General features: G+C 37.4%; 1 protein-coding gene across 6 annotated transcripts in view; it reads right to left on the bottom strand.

Moving 5' to 3' along the window:
• LOC149532158 (purple acid phosphatase 18-like) overlaps positions 1-24,063 on the bottom strand; it is a 101,362-nt gene that overhangs the window by 43,795 nt on the left and 33,504 nt on the right. The window contains exon 2 of one of the 6 annotated variants that reach the window (XM_089809886.1): positions 22,481-22,567. The exons of 4 other annotated variants lie outside the window; for them this stretch is intronic. The gene's annotated coding sequence lies outside the window, so the exon portion shown is untranslated. Of the gene's footprint in view, positions 1-16,457; positions 16,538-22,480; positions 22,568-24,063 lie in introns of all 6 variants that reach the window. One more of the 6 variants, XM_089809887.1, reaches the window with a different exon arrangement.

Here is a 24,063-nt window from a genome sequence, read left to right as displayed (position 1 = left end):
AAAGAGGATAGCTCTCTTTAGGTTGGGGGGCTTGGAAATATCAAAGAAATTGGATAATATTCTCGAGGTTATTTCTCAATAGTTTGAAGGACGAAATCCCTTCAAGCTGGAAATCTTGACGCCATTGAAATAGATGGTCTTGAGATTCATTGAACTAGTTTGGGGTAGTGCCTGGTCAACATTATTTTGAGGTCAACATTCATTTGCAAATTTGGTACCAAACTAGTGAATTCGCAAGTCTGCCTGAAAGCACATTGGAGGTCATAAGTCCATCATTCCTGGTCCAAATCACATGCTTCCAACTTGTTGCATTGCTAGAGCCTGGGCGTTTCAGAACAGGTCATTTTCGGCAACCATTGTTGCAGCAAAAATTAATATATATATTCCATACAGTGCCATACTGTACGTCCTGCTCTTGGATAGAGTATGGACCTGCACCAAGGACAATTCGGGGGTTGCTAAACTGGACATACATCATCAAATTTTGATCAACAACAATCGTATCATTTCTAGGTTCTTCTACACCCAATTATAATAGTTAGATGAATGTATGGGTGTCATAATTGTAAAAGGGTTTGCATATTCAGTCACTGTTTAACAGTCATTGCATTATAAATTCAGTCACTTTTTGTACACAGCTATATGAAGTTTGTATATCTTGAATAGAGGATAAGTGTATGTGACATTCATAATCAGTTCATAAGAACTCTTTACATTGCATATTTGTAGTAGTGTTCAAGTGCCAAGATATTTGTCCTTGCTATTCTTCATATCATATTGTCATTTGTTTGGTAGAGAAGCATTTTAACATCTGAACAAGAACTCAAAAATTTCAAATCAGACTTTGTACACCAACTTTTTGACAAAATGTTGTTGAATCAAAAACTGAAAAATTCAAGGCAGAATTAGTAGGGTATGTTACAATGGTCATAGCTCACAGCCAGCATAGGAGTAAGATAGAAATATTATGGTTCTATGATGCAAAAGTTACTACAGATACTATAATCTGGAAAGGAAAGTTCAGGAAAACATTCGATGGCATATGATTCATATTCTATCATAGCATAGAAAAATAAAATAAAGGAAATGTTTCATATCATGGCAATGATATTACTTGAAGCTTCTGTGATTTCTGGAAGACTCTGTAGTCGGGTACAAGTACCCCACGACTTGCTTTGATTCCCGTGGCCAAGAAAAAGGGAAGAATAGATAATAAAAGAGGATGGTATAAGCAATAGAACAGACGAAATTTGGTTTCAATCGTTCTAGAAAAAGTACCGTTCGCAGAGTACAAGGTTTATGGAAGAATGCGTGATATGATTTAAGATGTTCTATTAAAATGGAAGGAGCTTGACTCTATGGCTCCCTTTAGTTACAAGAGAATCCATTCAAATGCTATTCAAAACATTTAAAGAGGAGAAGAAAGAGGGAAGAAATAAAAAGTTAAAGAATTATTATTATTATTTTATTATTGTCGTTCATTATTAAATACGCTCATGTGTACGTTTAGGTAAAGTGACATCATTAGATAAAGGCTTATTATTATTTATTGGTGTCACTTTATTTTAATGTACATATGTTCATATTTAAGTGTGAATAATAATAATTAAATAATGAATTCATTAATAATTTCATCAAAGGTATGAATTATAGTTTTAATTTTTAATTTTTTATTATATTGTTCTTTTTAATAGCTCATGCAAGTTCCATATTGCAACATGTTATCAAACCTAGTATCCTTGCAAGTTCCTAGTATCCTTGTCAAACCTATCGATTCAGATGACTAGACTATTCAACCATCCCCTTCCGATGATCCCGTTTAGCAATGCTTCCCCTCTCTTCAGTCTTCTTCCTATAATCATTCAAAACAACATTCTTGCCAAAACATCAATTCAAGATTTATAAATTGTTAATTCAAAATCATCTAGTGACCATTAGAGATTTCATCAATGTCAGAATAACTAACTCACTTCCACATGATCGGGAAAAGAAATAAATCGATACAACAGCTATAATTAACTAACTCATTTTCACATGATCATGAAGAAGTAAATTGATACAACGGCTATAATTAACTAAGTCATTTTCACATGATATTGATTTGTTAAATCAACGACTAAGTTCAATTTAAAAACTTAGGGCAAAATTTTTGGATGTAACAAAAGTGGTCTACACATTTAATAAGATTATAAAATAATTAAATGGAACAAATTGTTACACGTATATATATCGGTATGAACTTAGAGCATCCTATGATAACTAACATGTCTTAATATAACAATACCATGGTACCTACATATACTTGTACATGTATGTACATATATATGTATATATGTGTAAATTCAAATGAGACACAAATGAGCATATACGCCCACTTAAGATAAGATGTATGCCGAAGATATTTATGCTTAGAATATATATATATATATATAAAGTATAGGTGGATATAGGATGGTATCCTTATATTAACACTTTGAGAGTGAAATTATTATTTCGACCCCTTGGCAAATGTTTAAATATTATTAACTCATATCATCAGCCTTCTATATTCTTTTCCAAGTGGCCTATCTATTATATTAACCATTTATCTTGTTGCTCTTTGGATGACTCTCGAGTGTAACTCATGACATTGCCACCCTAACCAAGCATTCATGCGAGAACAAGAAAGGAATATCTTTTATGCGATTTATTATATATTAGTGGGAGGGTTCGCATATGCTAGCTTTTTGGCAATTTCTTTTACCATTTGCAAACTTATTCATAGTCTCGTGCTCCATATCTGCAATAGCATTTTCATATCACTCTGTTGTAATACACACATGCAAGATATTTGCAATAGAATTTTTCATATTGCATAAGCTCTTTGCTGCAAACTACACATTTAGTGTCGTGTTCCATATTGGTATTAGCATTTCATATCTCATTAGCTCCCTTCTAAGAAGGCACTAATAGTGTCGTGGGTTTGTACTTGTGATTTCTTACATAATCAGCTTGCTCCTCAACCACGTTTCATTTGTACTGCTATTTTCTAGAATCTACAAGCAAGGAGCCATACCAGGCATTCCAATTTTCATTAGCACTTGAGGGTGATAATACCTCTATCAATTTGTGCGTTCTTTCTATGTTTTTCATTTCCATTTTTGTTATATTAAAAGGCTCTAAAAATTCTAGATTGGAATTTTGAAAGAAACATTGATATTATAGATAGAGCTAGATAGACTAGCTCTGAATTGAATGCCTTCTTTACATAAGTCTATTTGCATAAAACATGCATAAGGGTCGAAGCTATCTATTGCATACTATTTTAAAATCGGAAGGATCTCCAACTTTGTGCAATACTTATACAAGGGAATCTTAAATATGCCTCTGCAATAAGATAAGGCACTCAAAGAGTTATGGAAATTGATAAGAAATAACACAAAATTATTATGTAAATATCCGTCATAAGCCCAGGCTGGGTAGAAAGTAATTGGCTGTGATAAATAGTGATTGTTCAAGGATATAGACAGACATATTGAGATTTGTCAAGGATGACCAACAAGGTCGAGATGAAGAGTGTGGGTTGATAGTAAATGAACAATGAGTTATACCTACAAGATAAAAGGAAGTAATAAAAAATAAAATAAATAATTAATAAACTTAAACAAATATTATAGTCTGCGTCAGCTCAAGGTGATCTGAAAGATCCCGGATGGATCTCTGCTGCAAATCTGCTTTAGTATTATTTTACTTTTGTTTTTTCCTGTTTATTAATGTTTTCTTGTAGAACTAGACAGAAATGCAGAAGAGTTTGTTTGTTTTTGTGTTTTTGATGATTATTCCACATAGAAATGAGAAGTAGCAAATGGCAAGAAAAGAGTCTGAAAATAAATAACAATATGCAGTAAAGTCAGAGTTGATACAAATCGTACCAAGCAGATCTCTGAATTATAGAGCCAAATAAAAGATCCAGTACATTTCCTCTAACAATGACGCCACAACTGGCTGATGAAAACGGGCTGATAAGATGCAAGAATCTGCTGCTGAGTAACTGATTTTTCTATGTATCCAAGTGCTGCAAATGACAAAGTACGGCTGCAAGTACGGCTGCAAGAAATGGTAGTGTACGGTTGCTAGAATTCGCCTCCCATACACCAAAGAACATGCTCAACAAAACAAACTGTAGGCCCAAGCTGAATTGGCGTCTACCTTCCTCCTGAATACTGTTGAAACTACTGACAAACCAATACCCAATGCTGCTGAGGGTTACCTCCTAGCCAGCAATTACCCTGGGGTTTGCGTCCCAGAATGCAAATCGCTCAAGCAGAGAAAATCTGAAAATAAGCGTTTGAAAAATATGCATAATCATGAGAAATGGCGCCCATCTCCTTATAACCCCTTGCAAAGCAATTCGAACCCTAAAGTGACCCCCAATTGGCGTTGGCTATAAAAAATAAATTAAATCTTATTTTAAAGTGACCATGTCACTAGAAAATGACCTTTTCCAGCATAGTAATAAATTCGTTCATCGAATTGCCCTGAGACCAAAGAGGAAGATTTAGAGAATTTCAAGACCTTTCCAACGAGCTATCATAACATGGGATACACATCCAGATGAGGCCAAAATTCCCTTATTACTCCAAAATGGCTATTAACTTAGCCTTATTTAAATATTAAACGCTAACTTAGGAAATATTAAAAATATAACCCAAATAGCCACAAACTGCCCAACTGACATCACAAACCATAAAATCATCCTGTCACCTGTCTGTGACTGAAGTCGGAAATCAAGGATCCTCTGGCAGTCTCATCCCTAAAATCTAGGGATGCTCCTATAATTTAGGAAACAAGCCCTATCCCTCTGAAACTGAACCCAAAGGGTCATCTCATGGAAACCCAGCCCTGGGCATGATCATACCTCCTAAAAAGTAGGAATGAACCCCATAAATATAGGAACTGCCTCCTAAAAACAAGGAACGTCACCCAACTGATCAATACCCACCAGAAAACCAAGTCCCCAACACTGAATAACCATATTGGGTCTCTATCCAACCCTATTAGCCTACAAGACCCCATAATAAGCTGACTCACATGTCTCTGTTAGACTGAGCTAGAGTGGGGACATGACAGTCCTCCCCTCTCGGAGATGCTTGCCCACAAGCAACTGTAATGCAGGATGCTATAAAATGCTCTCACCCTCCCAGGTGGCATCCTCTATGGGAAGATCTCTCCATCGAACCAAATACTCTCGAATCACCCGGCTTCTCAGCCGTCGTTCCCTCACCTCAAGAATCTCATCAGGGACCAAAATCAATTTACCTTTCTCATCCATAGGAGGTAATTCGGGTGAAACTATAATATGTTGTCCAAGGGCCTTATTCAAGCAAGATACATGAAATACATTATGAACTTTGCTGCCATGTGGTAACTCAACCTCATATGCAACTTCTCCCACTCGCCTGAGTATCCTGTATGGACCATAAAAACGTGGTTTGAGCTTCTCCGCTCCCCCCCTTTTTAGGGTGCTCTGCCGATATGGTTGTAAACGTAGAAAGACCATATCATCCACCTCAAATGCCCTCTCAATCCTGTGCCTGTCAGCGTACATCTTTTGCTGGTTTTGGGCCTGCTGCAAATTCTCCCTAAGAGATCTCATGACATCCTGGTTCTCTTGTAACCAATCCTGAGCCAAGGGAACTCTACTGTCACCAAATGCCAAATCAGTGAAAGATAATGCCTCATATCCATAGAGAGCTTTGAAAGGCGTCATGCCAATGGACATATGATGCGTAGTATTATAACAATACTCGCCCAAATGCAGCCAACGCACCCATGCTTTTTGCTGCCCTGACACATAGTTACGCAAATATCCCTCAACCCATTTGTTAACTATTTCTGTCTCCCCATCCGTTCGAGGGTGGTAACTAGTACTAGGTTTTAACAAAGTTCCTGCCAGAAGGAACTCATGAATTTGCTGTCCCTATCACTCACAATGGTCTTGGGAAGACCATGAAGTCTAAACACCTCCTTGAAGAACAACTCATCCACCTGCGATGCTGTAAAATCTAATGCAATGGGAAAGAAGTGGGCATACTTTGTTAGCCTATCCACAACAACGTAGATCCAATCTTTCCCTTGAACCCGAGGAAGACCTGTAATGAAATCCATGGAGATCCCTGTCCACTTCTATTCCGGTATAGGCAAGGGCTCCAATAATCCCGCTGGGTAGGTATGCTCCGACTTGTTTTGCTGACAAGTCATACACTCACGGACATGGCGTAAAACATCATCTTTGAGACCCTTCCAAGAGAACCTCTCATGTACCGCCCTGTAAGTCTTACCATATCCTAGGTGTCCGGCTGTAGGAATATCATGGAGAGCATGCAAAATTTGTTCCTTCAACTGAGAACCCGAAACAAGGTAAACCCTGTCTTTATAGTAGATAATATCATCTACCACACTGTATCTGTCATCCACTATCAATCCCTCCATAATCTCACAAGCATGCTGATCTTTGGAGTATTCAACTAAAAGTTGAGCCTTCCAATCTGCTGAAATCTCGCTCAATGAACATAGGGCAGCCAATGAAGGTTTCCTAGAGAGTGCATCAGCCACAGTATTATTCTTCCCCTTTATGAATTCGATATCAAAGTCATAAGCCTGAATTTTGCTAACCCATTTTTGTTGTCGATCATTGAGCTCTGTTTGATTTAGGAAATACTTCAGACTGTTATGGTCTATTCTCACCACAAATTTACTGCCAACAAGATACTGTCTGAACTTGGCTAACGCATGCATAATAGCCAACATTTCCTTATCATAGGTAGAGTACAACTTTTCATTGTTTTGCAACTTCCTCCTCTCATAGGCAATGTGGTGTCTATTCTGCATCAACACCGCTCCTATACCCAAGCCCGACGCATCACACTCCAGGACAAATGGCTGCGAGAAATCAGGTAGTGCCAAAACGGGGCAAGTACTCATAACCTCCTTGAGTCTATCAAAGACCCCCTGTGCTTGTTCTGTCCATCTGAACGATCTTTCTTTGTGAGATCTGTCAAAGGTGCTGCCAGCTGTGAGAAACCCTTCACAAATCTTCTATAATAAGCACACAATCCAAGGAACCCTCGTAACTCAGTAATATTCCGAGGAAAAGGCCAATTCTGAATCGTTTGAATCTTCTTTTCATGCACCTTGACCCCCTCAGCACTGATCACATGACCCAAATATAACACCTCCCCCAATCCAAACTCACATTTGGAAAGCTTAGCAAATAGAGACTGACTCTCCATTATGCTAAGTACCTCCTCGAGATGTCTGAGATGGTCCTCCCAAGTACTGCTGTAAATCAATATGTCGTCAAAAAACACTAGAACCGATTTCTTCAACTGCTTGTTGAAGATATGATTCATACAGGACTGGAAAGTAGCTGGTGCATTGGTAAGGCCAAAAGGCATTACCAGAAACTCATAGTGCCCATAATGACAACGGAAGGCGGTCTTGTGTACATCCTCTGCTCGTACACTTATCTGATGATAACCTGAACGAAGATCAATCTTAGAGAAGTAGACAGCCCCATGTAACTCATCTAACAACTCATCAATGCGCGGAATGGGATATCTGTTTTTTATTGTCTTCTTGTTCAAAGCTCTATAGTCTACACACATCCGTAGAGTCCCATCCTTCTTCTTAACAAGCACTATAGAAGAAGCAAAGGGGCTGGAACTAGGTCGAATGAAACCCATGTCCAATAGCTCATGAATAGTCTTCTCAATTTCATCCTTATAGGCTCTAGGATAACGGTATGGGGTAGTAATCACTGGCTTCGCTCCATCCTCCAACTCTATACCATGCTCAAACCCTCTATCTGGTGGCACTCCAGGAGGTATATCACCAAACACTCTACTGTGACAATCCATCACTGACTGAATGTCCACATGAAATACACGGCCATCCTGAGATATGGATGTTTTGGATTTAACCAAATAGTGTGTAACCCAAAGCACATCATTATGCCTAAGGATGGTCTCCATCTTGCGAGAAGTCACCTCCCTGGGTCCACCATCTGACGCTGCCCTCAAAATCACCTTCTGCCCGCCAGAAAGAAACTCTAACTGCATACGGTGGTGATCAATAATGTAACGCCCAATACCCTGTAACCACTGCATGCCCAAAACCACATCATAATCTTCTATGGGAAGCACATAGAAGTCATCAGTCAAAGTATAATCTCCCATCTGAATACTAAGCTATGGAATCCGCTTGGTACAACCCAAAATGGCACCATCAACCACCTTCACTCCAAAACCACCAAACTCCTCGTAATGTAAGCCACGCCTCTCAACTAATTTTTGATCAATAAAGTCATGCGTAGCACTTGTGTCTACCAAACTGGTGATCCGCTTACCCTTAAGTGTACCTTTCAACCGGAAGGCATGAAACTTAGGATAACTGGAGAGGTTAGCCATAGCTACTTTAGCTGATGCTACAGGCTCAGCGGTGTCTAACTCCAACTGTGTCGGAAACTGCTCAACATCCTCTGTATTATCCTCAATATCAGTATCAAGAACCTCCTCATCCCCTAACTCAGAAGTCACCTCAATCAAATGAACCTTTCCTTTACCCATGCAACGGTGTCCTGGTTCCCATGGTTCTTTGCAGGAAAAACACAACTTTTTCCTCCTCAATTCATTCCTCATCTCCTGATTCATCCAAGGAGTTTTAGATGAGGTCCCTCCTTTGTTCTGTGTCGTATTGGCCTTCTATGCAGGCCGTGAATCTCTAAATGGTTTCTTATCTGCCTAATAAGAAGTGGGAACAGTATCCAATCTCAATGTCACATCAATAGCCTCCTTAAGAGTAGCTGGTTGGAAAGCACGTACCAATCCTTTTAGTTTATCCTGCAAACCCTCAATGAACAACATCACACTATGTTTCTGGGGCATATCCCGTACCATAACTGGAATATGCTGGAACTCATTAATATAGGCTTCTACATGACCAGTTTGTTTAAGGTGAGCCAACTCCCTATAATAAAGTTCTGTATCCTTACGGTCAAATCGTGCAATGAGTTGCTCGGTGAACTCAGCATAGGAGTGAACTAAAGCGTGATCCTAGGTGACCAATCCATGGTGCCACCAATCATAGGCAATCCCCTCTAAATGCAACACAACAAACTGAATAGCCTCACGCTCAGGCATGGGCCTCAATGAAAGGTATATGTCCAGCTTGTGGACCCAAGCTCGTGCACTAGTGTCTCCTGAGCCATTATATAGGGCCAATGTAATCTTCCCAGTAGCTCTATTGAGGTCATAATTCTGCTGCTGTTGTGGTAGTCTATTACCATGATCTCCCTTGAACCTGGTTGTATCTCTACGCTGTGCACAATACTGGGGAAGAGGGAAAACGTCCCTAACCTCAGGAAGTAGAGCTCTCCACTCAGCTGTGGCCACCAAAACTGACTCCTAAAACCCCACTTCTAGTGGTTCCACCTGCGCTGGCTGTTCACCTAGTATGAATTGGGGAAGCAATGGCCTATTCGTAGTAGGTGTACGATGGCGATGCCTCCTACTGGAATGAAGGGAGCTCCCAACTAAAGAATGTGACTGATCGCTGCGCTGACTACCAGCCACTAAAACTGATCTACTTTGCCTGCCTTTGTGTCCACCCATCTCCAAACGCTCCAAGGTATCCTGTAACCTGTCTAGAGCCTGAGCGATCCTGGGCTGAGTAGTGAATAGGGTCCGCACCATCTCTCTTTCTTCTGCCTCTGTAGGCATGCTGTCGCCAGCAGCACCCTGTGCCTCACCCATAGCTAGTATCTGTGCGTCTCTGGCGGCCTCTGCTTGCCACTGGTTTCTCTTGCGCTCGTAGAATTTGTGTATTTCTCTACCAAGATGCATAGATTTGAATTCAATCCACCAACTAGTGACTACCCAGATGCTGAAATGATTTATCAAAAACTTTTATCCAATACTCAGATGCCAAAATCTGTTGTGACAATTTCTCACAAACCCTACAGGCTGGCAGGATGTAAGCTCTGATACCACTGAAAGATCCCTGATGGATCTCTGCTGCAAATCTGCTGTAGATTTATTTTATTTTTGTTTTTTCCTGTTTATTAATGTTTTCTTGTAGAACTAGACAGAAATGCAGAAGAAATTGTTTGTTTTTGTGTTTTTGATGATTATTCCACATAGAAATGAGAAGTAGCAAATGGCAAGAAAAGAGTCTGAAAATAAATAACAATATGCAGTAAAGTCAGAGTTGATACAAATCGTACCAGGCAGATCTCTGAATTATAGAGCCAAATAAAAGATCCAGTACATTTCCTCTAATAATGACGCCACAACTGGCTGATGAAAACAGGCTGATAAGATGCAAGAATCTGCTGCTAAGTAATCGATTTTTCTATGTATCCAAGTGCTGCAAATGACAGAGTACGGCTGCAAGAAGTGGCAGTGTACGGCTGCTAGAATTCACCTCCCATACGCCAAAGAACATGCCCAACAAAACAAATTGTAGGCCCAAGCTGAAGTGGCGTCTACCTTCCTCCTGAATACTGTTGAAACTACTGACAAACCAATACCCAATGCTGCTGAGGGTTATGTCCCAGCCAGCAATTACCTTGGGGTTTGCGTCCCAGAATGCAAATCGCTCAAGCAGAGCAAATTTGAAAAGAAGTGTTTGAAAAATATGCATAATCATGAGAAATGGCGCCCATCTCCTTATAACCCCTTGCAAAGCAATTCGAACCCTAAAGTGACCCCAAATTGGCATTGGCTATAAAAAATGAATTAAATCTTATTTTAAAGTGACCATGTCACTAGAAAATGACCTTTTCCAACATAGTAATAAATCCGTTCACCGAATTGCCCTGAGACCAAAGAGGAAGATTTAGAGAATTTCAAGACCTTTCCAACGAGCTATCATAACATGGGATACGCATCCAGATGAGGCCAAAATTCCCTTATTACTCCAAAATGGCTATTAACTTAGCCTTATTTAAATATTAAACGCTAACTTAGGAAATATTAAAAATATAACCCAAATAGCCACAAACTGCCCAACCGACATCACAAACCATAAAATCATCCTGTCACCTGTCTGTGACTGAAGTCGGAAATCAAGGATCCTCTAGCAGTCTCATCCCTAAAATCTAGGGATGCTCCTAAAATTTAGGAAACAAGCCCTATCCCTCTGAAACTGAACCCAATGGGTCATCTCATGGAAACCCAGCCCTGGGCATGATCATACCTCCTAAAAAGTAGGAATGAACCCCATAAATATAGGAACTGCCTCCTAAAAACAAGGAACGTCACCCAACTGATCAATACCCACCAGAAAACCAAGTCCCCAACACTGAATAACCATACTGGGTCTCTATCCAACCCTGTCAGCCTACAAGACCCCATAATAAGCTGACTCACATGTCTCTGCTAGACTGAGCTAGAGTGGGGACATGACATGATCAAGTGGTACTAATCTTGTTGTCAAGTGACCAACAAGGTCGAGATGCAAGGTCGAGATGAAGAGTGTGGGTTGATAGTAAATGAACAATGAGTTATACCTACAAGATAAGAGGAAGTAATCAAAAATAAAATAATTAATTAATAAACTTAAAAAAATATTATAGACTGAGTCAACTCAAGGTGATCAAGTGGTACTAATCTTGTTGTCAAGTCCAGCGGTGAGTGATCGAGCACATAGTGTCCATTTAAATCCCTGGCTAGGGTAGGTTTAGTGTCATGCTTACTGTTGTGATCACTAAAGGTAAGGTTTGCTAGAAGTTGGATAGAGAGGTTGATGAGAAGGACTCCATAGCCTAGTTGGCTACCTAACCGACATTGTATCACTAGGATGCTTAGTGGTAGGACAAGGGTGTCCCATGCCTAATCCCGAGTAGCAAGGGCCTTTCTCAGTTGAGATTGTGTGTGATACTTAAGGGCCCACGATTGGGAGGTTAAGCCCCTAACAATGCTTCTCCTCTTCACTAGATGGCAAGACTTGCACAAGACAAGGATATGATCTGCATTCAAGTTATTTTCTTTTTAATGGGTACTTTACTTTTATGTATTTACTCTTTGAGTTGAATATATGCTAGTTGGTTAATATTGTTAGATCTATTACTCTCTTTCAATGGACTAGGATTCAGTTAATCTATTATAACCATTGATCCCTTTCATTTGAATACGTAGAGTAGTTGATATAACTGTTTTTATGTGAATATGAAAGATATAGTTTATTTTGTTTACAATTTATTGTTTATTTAGAAATAGGAAAATTAGTATGTTACACTTTTTTCTTTTCACATGTCGCTTCTACCATTCTTTGGAGTTTCTCATGATTGGTCTTTTGGCTCCCCTAGAGACTCTTTGAGCTTGCTTCCTTACGGTTTCGACACATTGTTCTCTCCTCATAGTGTCACCTTCTGCTCTTCACTCCATTCTCCAGGATTTCTCTAGTTTGTACCCACACAACTGACTTGGATCTTTTTGGCTCAACTCAGCTCTTGCTCCTTTCACAGTAGGCACTATCTCCCTTCACTAAACCTTTCTTCTCGTCAACAGTGAATTGTTATTATCTTTTGCTTATGTTGGTTGTCTCTCAGTAGGCTCTACTCGCAACACTCTATGCTCATGTGGTTTTATTTTATTGCTTTTATTGTCTCGATTGTGTTTCCCTGGATTTGGGTGGTGGTTTGGTTGCATACGTTGATGTAGTGCCAATTCCCAAGGCCCTGATTTGTCGGCTTGCATATGAAGACCTAGTTTAGAATAGCAGTATTTTTAAGCATTGTGTTTGTTTCTTGTGTTGAGCTCCCTGTTGCTTCTGTGATCATTCTACCTGGTTCAAGATACTCATTCATGTGGACTCTACACTTTGCCTCCAATATTATTGTTGCCACTAAATTAAGTTAGGCTCTAGCGACATGGGGCTAGCATCAGCCCCACTACAAACATATCAATACAAAGACAACAAAGTTACTCTTTTTGTGTTGTTGGGACGCAAGTGTAGTTTTGAATTAGAAAATCAGAATCTTAAAAAGTACATTGATTGCCCTATCTAAAAAGCTCAGTATTCTATTTGCCATTATGTTATATGGTGAAAGGACTATATTGATCTTAAACAACATCTTGAATTGAACTGAACTCAAATCACTGAAATCTCTTCCACAATCTCTTCTACTATAACTGAAATCAATGGTTGTAAACTATTGCTAGACTCGCACATCTAAGCAAGTGTCAAAGATCAAACACATCAAGGAAAAGCAACACAAATTGGACAATAAATAGACCTCATTAAAATAGAAAGGGAATCTCGGCTAAAGTCGTGGGTTATGGTTTGTAACAACAGTGAGGCCACCTCTCCTCTTGTTGGGGTGGAGGCACTTGTCCACTCTAAACTTGCGGATGAGAGAGCTAGAAGAGCTAGAGAGCTCAACTTGAGGGTTTGTAGCCTCTTGCCTGTCAATACTGAGCCACTAGACATGACTTATGCATTTCGTTGTGACCAACTAAAGCTTCTTGATATATCTCTTGATAAAGCCTAGGTTGGATATGATTCCTGCCTTGTTCTTACAATTTCACAATTCCTCAAAGATACTTCGCATTCTCAAAGTACGTAGGAAACTCTTTCCTCTACCATCTAAGATATACCTGTACAAGGACCTTACTACACCATAGGTAGCAGAACTTAAACATGCTCAAGCTAGTGTCAACGACTGTAGGATGACAAGAAGGTCGTGATTAGGAACCTTAAGGTAGTGGATTGTGATAGTTTTCCCCTAGGTTAGACGGGTCGACTAATGACTATGACTGCTAAATGTCGGTCATAGGGGTGGTTAGACATGAAGGAACATAGTGTTGGTTCCTTGCATGTCAACTGTTGGAACGACAATGGGACCTTTTGGTCCATGTCAGGGTTGCTTCTTGATGCGATTGGTTCAACAGATCTTCTACTTGTTATTGAGATCCATGAGAGCCCTGCTCAACCACTTCCTGGATTCACTGAATTACATTGGCTATCAACTTACACAATGCACCTCAAGCGACTCGTTCATTCGATTTGTTTTTCCTCCCTTGAGTGTGCCTCCTAATTCGACCGCCTTTCTACATCCATTTGGGGGGCTTCTCTCCTCCCTTTCCCCTATTGCACCACCTGTTGGGCCCTCTCTCGAGTTTGTAAGAATCCTTGCCCTCTCAACCAATGGTATGATGACGATTACGAATCCTTCCATTGAACACAACACACAACCTCCACCTTTCACCCACCTTCCTTTGCACGATTGAATTACTCTTACTGCCACTTCCTTTGCTACAAGAAGCGCACCTTCATCTCACATCGCAATTGGTCTCTTCGAACTTCACTCGTTCAGTCCCCCAAGGTGCTTTGGCACAACCTTTTTCCTCGCAAGTCATCCCTTTCCACTACCTTGGACAATATGTAACAAACGGTTTTCCATAACAAAATAGGATGACCGATAAAGAGTTTTCCCCAACAATTAACTGAATTCCTTTTCATGGGATATTAACCGCTTTCAACGATTAATTAAAATAATTTAAATAACGATTAACAGAAATAACAATAATAACAATTAATCGAAATAACAGTAACATTGGTCATCAGAAATAACTATAATAATGATAACTGAAACAATTGTAACATTGATCATTAGAAATAACTATAATAAGGATTAACTAAAATAATCGTAACATTGATCATCAGAATTAACTATAATAACGATTAACTGAAATAATTGTAACATTGATCATCAGAAATAACTATAATAATGATTAATTGAAATAACTGTATCAATGATCAATTGTAATTCAAAGATTAACTATCTTTTCCTACATAAAAGTAAAGTAAATACTGAACATGAAAAGAAGAAAAGAAAACATACAAGTAATATCCGATGAGCCTTTAGTTGGTTGTGCAAACCTCGACTTTCAATAAGATGAGAAGCATTGACTTAGGCTTAACCTCCCAACCTCGGACAATATTTATCCCCACACAATCTATTGAATTAAAAAGACCCTCCCTACCCCGAGATCGGGCTTGGGATTCTCTTAGTCCAGCCACCTGAGCATTCTGGTGTTTAGAATGTCCGCACAGTTATGGATGATCATGTCAAAATAACTGGCATCATTGACATCAAGTGATCTTAGATGGCAAACATGCCTTTGAACAACCTTGGCCAAGGTTTTTCTAATGGGTTCAATCACCCAATCACCACTGCTCGACTTGACAATAGGGGAACAACAATACAAACATGTATGAGCTATTAAGTAAAATTAATTAGATTTAATGTATCATATCTGATTTCACTTCCACGTCATTGCAGATCCATCTCACGTCTTCACCTTTTCCATGGCTATACAGCCGGTGAGTCCTAAGTGTTCGGAATCTCAGAGCAATCGGATCTGTCTGTTGATTCATGAAAATTATATACTTCTAGCTTTTCACAATCTGTGATTTGAGAGATTATATTCTTTAACACTTGCAAAAATAAATATCATTCGATTATGATTTCTAGTGGCAAAAATAATTCATGATTACATGTCATGGATACTTCACTATGATTTATGGTAAAAAACTCCCTAATGTTATTTAAGTGTGCATGAGTATTATTTGCAACTTATTGGTATGGAAATCAAAATGCAATAACAATTGTTAATGGAATTATAGCAATATTTAACCACTTGACTTGATATAATTCGAAAATGTCTAGAGTCTTGCTAGACGCTTATGTATTAGCTCTTCTTCAATTTGCTTTCCAAGCATAACCACAGTGTGTAGATACAACCTCAACTTCAACAAGGAATAACATAAGGCAAACTGTAACAAGAATGGCTCTACTATAAAATGCAGAGGTTTCGAATGGAATTTGCAGAGATTCAAATGGTATTTAGAGTATCAAGTGGTAGAATGGAAGCTAGAAATGAGCAAGGAAAATGAGAATAAGAAAGAAAGTCGGGAAATGTGATTTTGTATGTTCTCTGTCTCTCCAGACCTCATGATATATATATTAAAGGCTAAAGGACTCTTTGGCTTCCAAGAAGCCGTAACATAAAAGAAATGTCTTGGCTCTTAGACGGAAAATGTGCCGAGTGTTCAATTGGTTTAAAGCAAGGAAAAAAGAAAAGAATAAAAGGATGGAAGAAAATTTGAAGGTTATAAATTGAAAATATTATGATTTATATCTATTTACATGCATGTAGTTTGTGAGGTGGCATCATTTTATTATAAAGAAAATAATATTATGGTGTCACTTATTTTATATCTATGTGTACATACATAGATATATATTATAATAATATGGTGAAAGAGCAATCAAAATCTTTTGAGGTACATATTATATTTTAATTATATTATTTTATGTTTTAAATTGTTTATTTAATAGCTCATGTAGGTCCTTCAGTTGTATCCTGAAGTTCAAGTTGCTAGGTCCTTACTAAGGCAATTTAAGGTCATACCTGTCAACTTGATGACTAGACTAAGCTAGTATCCCCTTTTGTTGATCTTGTTTAGCAATGCTTCCCCCCTTCATCTTCTCCTACAATCACCAGTGCAATACTTCCATGATAATAACAAGTTCCATAATAATTTTCATATAAACATTAAAAGAATTTAATTATTAATCATAATTCCAAAATCAAGCAACTACTAAACATCACATGACAAATAATGGATAACGATAATCTTCATTAACGGTTAATATAATGGATATAAATAACTACCTACTTTACATGATTATAAAAGAAAATCCTGTTTAGTCTAACGGCTATGAATAAATTTAAAATTAGGTCAAATTTGGGATATAACATACCCTCCCCCTTAAAATTTTCATGTCCTTGATGAATATCACAACAAAACTTAAACAATATCTATTCAGATTATTTCAAGAAAGAAAAGGTTCAGGCTCTAGCTCTGGAGAAAAGATGAGGGTATTTTTGAAAAATTTTGTGAGAATCTTCCCAAGTAGCATTATCTTCTACATATTGATCCCATTGGACCTTGCACTAAATCACCTCTTGATTTCGTAAGCGTAGCTTACGCACCTTAAGTATTCTGAATGGTTTTATTTCCACCACCCTTGGTTCTCGCACCTATAATAGGTTTTAATCAATTATATGATCATGATGAGTGATGTATTTCTTAAGGTATGACACATGGAAGACGTCATGCATCCTTGCAAGAGCTGGTGATAGGGCAATTCTGTAGGCTACTGGGTTCATAACTTTCAATATTTCAAAGGGTCCCACATACCTTGGAGCTAACTTGGCATTCTTACCAAACTTCATAGTACTCTTTTGAGGTTTTATTCTTAATAGCACCTTTTCTCCCACTGAGAATTCCCTAGGTGTTGTTTTTGCATCTGCATAACTTTTCTGTCTGTCATTGGCTTCCTTCAATCTCTAACAAATTTGGATTATCTGTTCTTCGATTTTCTTAAGCATTTCAAGCCCAACAAGAATTCTATCTTCCAATCGATTTCAGCTCATAGGAGTTTTACATTTGCGGCCATATAGAGCCTCAAAGGGGGCCATTTTAATGGTGGATTGGTGGGGATTGTTATGAGCAAATTATACCAATGGTAAATACATTTCCCATTGGTACTGTCGATCCATACAATAAACTCTCAAAAGATCTTCTAATACCCGGTTTACTCTTTCTGTTTGACCATCTGTCTCGAGATGATAAGCTGAACTGATGTTCAGTTTAGTCCCTAATGCTGAAAATAATGTTTGCCAAAATCTAGAAGTTATCTTAGCATCCCTTTCTCTGGAACTCCATGCAATCTGAAAATTTCTTTTATGAATTTATGAGCAATTTCTGGTGGTCCATCAGTTAGATTTCCTGGTATAAAGTGAGCATCTTTTGTCAATCTATCTACTACTACTAGAATGATGTTGTGTCTATTCCATGTCATAGGTAATCCTTGTACAAAATCCATTTCCATTTTGGTACCTCATTTGGATGCAAAAGACCAACTGGTTAACAATGTTTTGCTTTTTCTCTTTGACATTCTGGGCATCCCAGCACAAATTCTGTCATCTCCCTTTTCATTTCTTTCCAAAAATATAGGGGTTTTATATCTAACAACATTTTAGTTGCTCTAAGGTGTCTTGAATATGGAGCTGAATGAGATTCTTCTAGAATCATTTTCCGAAGTTTAGTTTTGTTAGGTATATAAATCCTGTCATGATATCTTAACAATCCATCCTCTGCTACCCTAAATTCTGAATACTTGGGATCTTGTGGATCTTTGATGATAGTTAGGCTAATCTCTGCATAAAATTCCTCACGCTCTAGATGCTACAAAATCTGGTCTTTTAATTTGAAATTTATAGTAGTCATTACAAAAATGTGTCTTCTCCTACTTAAGGCATCTGCCACTTTGTTTTCCTTGCCCTTGATATAACTTATGTCAAATTCTTAGTCTGCTAAAAATTCCAGCCATCTCCTTTATCTAGCATTGAGATTAGGTTGAGTAAAAATATATTTTAGGCCATGGTGGTTGGATCATAGATCAAAAGGGTTTTCAATCAAGTAATGTCTCCACATTTGAAGAGCATGAACAATAGCTGCTAATTCCAAATCACGAGGGGTGTAATTCTGCTCGTAATTCTTCAATTTGCTAGATTTGTATGCAATTAACTGCTCATCCTGCATTAGCACACCTCCTACTCCCCCTCCTGATGCATCAGTTATAACAACGAATTTCTTTTGTGGGTCAGGTACTCTTAGTATGGGTGATGTAGTTAACTTTTCCTTCAAGCATTCAAAAGTTGAATGACATTTTTCCCTCCATATAAACTTCCTTCCCTTTCTCTGAAGTGATGTAATCAGGCAGGCTCTCTTGAAAAATTTTCTGACAAACTTCCTATAGAACCCTGCCAATCCTATGTAACTTCTAACTTCTGTCACATTTTTAGGTATAGGCCATTCTTTAATTGCTTTGATTTTTGATAGATCTACAGCTATTCCTTGAGCTGATATAATGTGTCCTAAATACTAAATTTCCTTTTGGTAGAAAGCACACTTAAACAATTTTCCATACAATTTATGTTCTCTTAACCTTTGTAAGACTTCTTCTAGATGTTCTTGATGTTCTTCCTCATTCTTTCAATAGATTGGAATATAATCTATAAAGACCAATACAAACTTATCTAAGCAATCTTGGAATATGCTATTCATTAAGTTCATAAAAGTTGTTGGAGCATCGGTTAACCCGAAAAGTAACACTGTGAATTCATAATGCCCATACCTGGTTCTAAATGCAGTTTTGTGAATATCTTCGTCCTTAACACTAAGCTAGTGATATCCTGACCTCAAATCAATTTTTGAAAATATTGTCGCGCCTTTCATTTGATCAAAGAGGTCATCAATTCTAGGAAGTGGACACTGGTTCTTGATAGTAACCTTATTGAGCATTCTGTAATCTATGCATAATCTCATAGTTTCGTCCTTCCTAACAAACAATATTGGGGCTCCCCATGGTGAAACACTAGGCCGAATCAGTTTCTTGTTTAACATATCCTGTAATTGTATTTGCAACTCCATTAATTCTGTGGTGGTCATTCGATATGGTGCCCAAGAAATGGGTTCTACTCTTGGTAACAAATCGATGGTAAAATCAAAGACTCGGAATGGAGTTAGATCGGGAAGTTCTTCGAGAAACACATCCTGATAATTCTTTAGGTAGGGATATTTTTCTTCAAAAGATTCCTTTAATTTTTCACTGATTTCCCCATCTTCAAAAATGTAATTGTCTCCATATGTGGTGTTTGTAGGATTTCTCATATTCTTCAACTCTTACTGTAAAAATGTCCCAGCCTTTTCTTCCACATTTCTCAAGTTGCATGGCAGATATCTATTTTGATTTAATTTCATGTTTAATCCCTATAATGCTTACAGGTTTGCCTTGGTCATCCAAACAATCTACAGTTTTAGCAAGACAATCCACCTTGGCCTTATGCTCACTGAGCCAATTAATGCCTACAATAATGTTGTAAGACCCAAGAGGTGCTACATACAAATTCAATTTAGTGGAGAAATCTGGAAAATCAACCCGAGCATCAAACAGACACTGCTCTACCTTAGCCCTTCACTGGTTTGCATACTCGACTATCCATGGTTTTGCCATGAAACCAGATCTCTTTGGAAATCTACTTAATAGTTTAGGTGATATAAAACATTCAAAACCTCCAGTATCAATTAAAATAGAGACAGGATTCCTGTAAATCTTACCCGTAGTTTCAATCGAGCCTATATGTTGTTCTTCTTGCCTATTGTCAAGGGTTACGTGGATCCTTTGCTAATAAACATGCTATTGTTGTGGAAGAGGTGGTCAGTGCGGCTGATTGGTGTTGGGCTTGACGGCACATTTATTAGCATAGTGATCTCCCCCACAATTATAACATCCTGAAGGTGGCCCCTTCCTTTCATTGCTCTTATTATTCTTACTTGTACCGAAATTACTTTTAAAATCCTTGTTTCCATTCCCTTTTGATTCTGGCTTGCTAAACTTATAATCCTTAAACTGTTTCTTCTGAGATCCAGTATCTGTATTTTCTATATTCCAATTTGTTTTTCTCTTATTATCCCGAATGGAGTCATCTCTTTTGATTTTATATTCTTGTTGGACAGCCTTCTCTAAAGCTTCTTTCATGGTTCAAGGAGTGAGAACATCAACTGCTCCTCCTATTTTATTATTCAGACCCATGATGAATTTCCTCACTTTCATATATATGTCTTGTTGATATGGTGGTACATACTTTAGTAGTCAGGTAAATTTCTCCCAGTACTTGTGTACAATCATGTCTCCTTGCTCCAAGTTTTGAAAATCCAGCAATTTTTGGTCATAAAAGGTTTGAGGTAACCAATGATTTCTAAAAATGGTTACAAATTTTTCCTCGGTTTTAATGTTTTGCTCAACCTTGGTGTTTCCCCACCATGTAGCAGCTTCTCCAGTAAAGTGGTATATTCCCCAAACCGCTTTTGAGGTTTTTAAAAAAGTTCCTAATTTCAAAGTATTGTTCCATTTCGGTTAACTAGGCCTCTGCATCCTCTCTGGATTTAGAACCAGCAAATTTGGGTGGTTTGATCTTCTTAATATTTGCGGATAGATCACTCACTATTTCTTGTTTCTTTTGTTTTTCAGTTTGAGTTGTTGAAGCTTGTGAGATTCTCTTGTTGTGTTCAGAGACTCTTGTCTCTATTTTGAGAGGAGGCAAGGATTGCATTTCCTCAAGGTTCTGCCCCATATGAGTTGCCATCTCATTCATTCTTTTTTCCATATTATCCAACTTCAGTTGCGTTTCTTGCAAAATCTGAAGTAATAAACTCAGTTGATGATTGTGTGTTTTCTTGGACCATGTCATGATCTGCAACATTCTCGCTACTGCTCATTTTGTTTGATTACGGGTTTAACCTAGAAATTTACAAAATCTTGTGTCAATTTATTGTATACATATTTTTAAGTGGGCCTACAACACATTAAAAGAGTTTGTGAGTGAATATAACACACGAATAAACCAATTTATTTAATTAACTTTAATACTTTTGTTGTTGCATTAATGGCAGCCTTATTTACAAAAATTTCCTCTACTGAGGATGTTTACATTATGGAATCTAAATTTTGCTTCTCAAGCATTCAGTTCTGATTCAAATTTGTACATATCCTGCACCATCCAAGATCTATAGAAATGTAGAAGAGAGTTGCCCTAACAAGCGTTCCAATTTTGAATTAGTTTGTTTCTATATGTTGCTTTACTAGCAGGAGTCCACCTAACTCTTTCCTTCTTCATTCATTGCAAAGCCTGGTTTAGAGTTTCATTGTCTTGGGGCTTGGAGCAACAAGTGTAGTTGAAGTTTGGCATGTTTTATATTAAGTACAAGAAGATGGGATGTCACGCCTTCTTGCAAGGTGCTTTATGCACTTGCATCCTATACATTTCATTCTAAGAACTTTCAGATTTACTAGTAAGTAATGTGCCCTAGGTTCAGTGTCAAACCCAATGCTCTGATACCATATATAACAAGCAGTTTTTCATAATAAAATAGGATGACCGATAAAGAGTTTTCCCCAACAATTAACTAAATTCCTTTTCATGGGACATTAACCACTTTCAACAGTTAATTAAAATAATTTAAATAAGGATTAACAGAAATAACCATAATAATGATTAACTGAAATGACTGTAACATTGATCATCAGAAATAACTATAATAACAATAACTGAAATAGCTGTAACATTGATCATTAGAAATAACTATAATAACGATTAACTTAAATAACTATAACATTGATCATTAGAATTAACTATAATAACGATTAACTGAAATAACTGTAACATTGATCATGAGAAATAACTGTAATAACGATTAACTGAAAAACTGTATCAATGATCAACTGTAATTCAATGATTAACTATCTTTTCCTACATACAAGTAAAGTAAATACTTAACATGAAAAGAAGAGAAGAAAACATACAAGTAATATTTGGTGAGTCTTTAGTTGGTTGTGCAAGCCTTGGCTTTCGATAAGAGGAGAAGCATTGACTTAGGCTTTGATGAAACTCTAAAATTTGGCAAATTTTAGAGTCCGAAATATCATACCAAAGAGAGAATTTTCAGATTTTAACTACCATTGTGTTCAAACAATTGTTGAAAACTCATGACTAAATATTGCAATTAATGAGCCAGAACACACAAGTGTCAACATTAATCTCAAAAGGAGGACTAGAAAAGATGCAGTTCTTGTATTACAACGGAGGATTCATGTTATTCAAGTTTTTCAAAGGGTGGTCTATTTAAACATACCTATCAGCATAATATGGCAATGGCATTTTTAGATCAACACTATTGTATATAAATAAATCAGGTTCTTGTTGAATAACTAGCAAGAAGTATAGAGATTGATTTGAGAAAAAGATTATAGCAAAAGCATATTTATTTGATTTTACTAAGCACCCAAACCTCAAAGCCAACAACCATCCATTAGAACTTTATAGCAGATTTGAGCCACTGCACTATTGCACATCTGGCTACATAATTCATAGGCATCTGCACATCTCTTGACCTTAGAAAAATCACAAATAATGACAGTGAAAGTAACAACATCAATAGAGTACTTGGATTCTAATGTCCTTTTCCAATAAGTTTCACTATCATGGAGCTACACTATCAGAAAGCTCTGCTAAAGAAAAACACATGAAGTTAAATGAACAGGCCTTCTAACGTCTTCACCTGGTAATGATTAGCTTCAGCATTATCACCACAATGCCAATATAGATGCAACTAAGCAGCTAGGGAAGCCACGGAGACATTATTGATGAAGTTGAGATTTGGTCAGTGATATATATATATAAAGCAAAAATCATTAATCCACTAGCAAGAAAGAAACCCGATAATACCCAGGGTTCTGGGCAGAAACCTGTTGCCGTGAGTATATGCAGATATTGTGGTTGAGCAGTGGCCTTGAATAGCATGGTATTGTGCGAGAAGACTCTTAAAAATGACTCTCCTCATGTATGGGATGTTCAATGTCTAGCCAGGAGATACTGACTTAAAAGGCAATGGTTAGGAAAATACATAATCAGGTGCATGGAGAAGTCATTGGGAGTTTGGATATTGTTCTATGCTTAATACTAAGAATTGAAACCTTTTAAAATTGAAGATCACAAATATTATTAGTTTATTTTTAATATATGGTTCGGTTAACAATGTTGAGGAAAATAATTTGTTAATGGTGGCACGGCTTGGTATGATCATGGTTAAAAGGGATGTAATTTACATTTGAAGAGATATGACCTTTTATTTGAAAAGGCATTTTTTTTTATGAATACGATATAAAAGATATATGAATCATTTGTTGAACAGCGAGGAGAAAATATATTCTAACAATCATTCACATATTCTGAAGAAGCATTTTATATTGTACGGAGGGATAAGGAGTTTAATATGACTTTGTAATATAAATTCAATTATTTTATTTTTATAATAAAATAAAATGTCTTTTGTTTATTTTTTAAAAGGCATGGAGATTTAAACTGCAGATGGTTCGTCCTTTATAAT

This window comes from Cupressus sempervirens, chromosome 11 (genome assembly GCF_028749045.1).
Source record: "Cupressus sempervirens isolate cs-2001-9-10 chromosome 11, ASM2874904v1, whole genome shotgun sequence".
NCBI classification, from domain to species: Eukaryota; Viridiplantae; Streptophyta; class Pinopsida; order Cupressales; family Cupressaceae; genus Cupressus; species Cupressus sempervirens.
The sequence above is the reverse complement of the archived record's forward strand: the minus strand, read 5'-3'. Positions and strand labels throughout refer to the sequence as shown.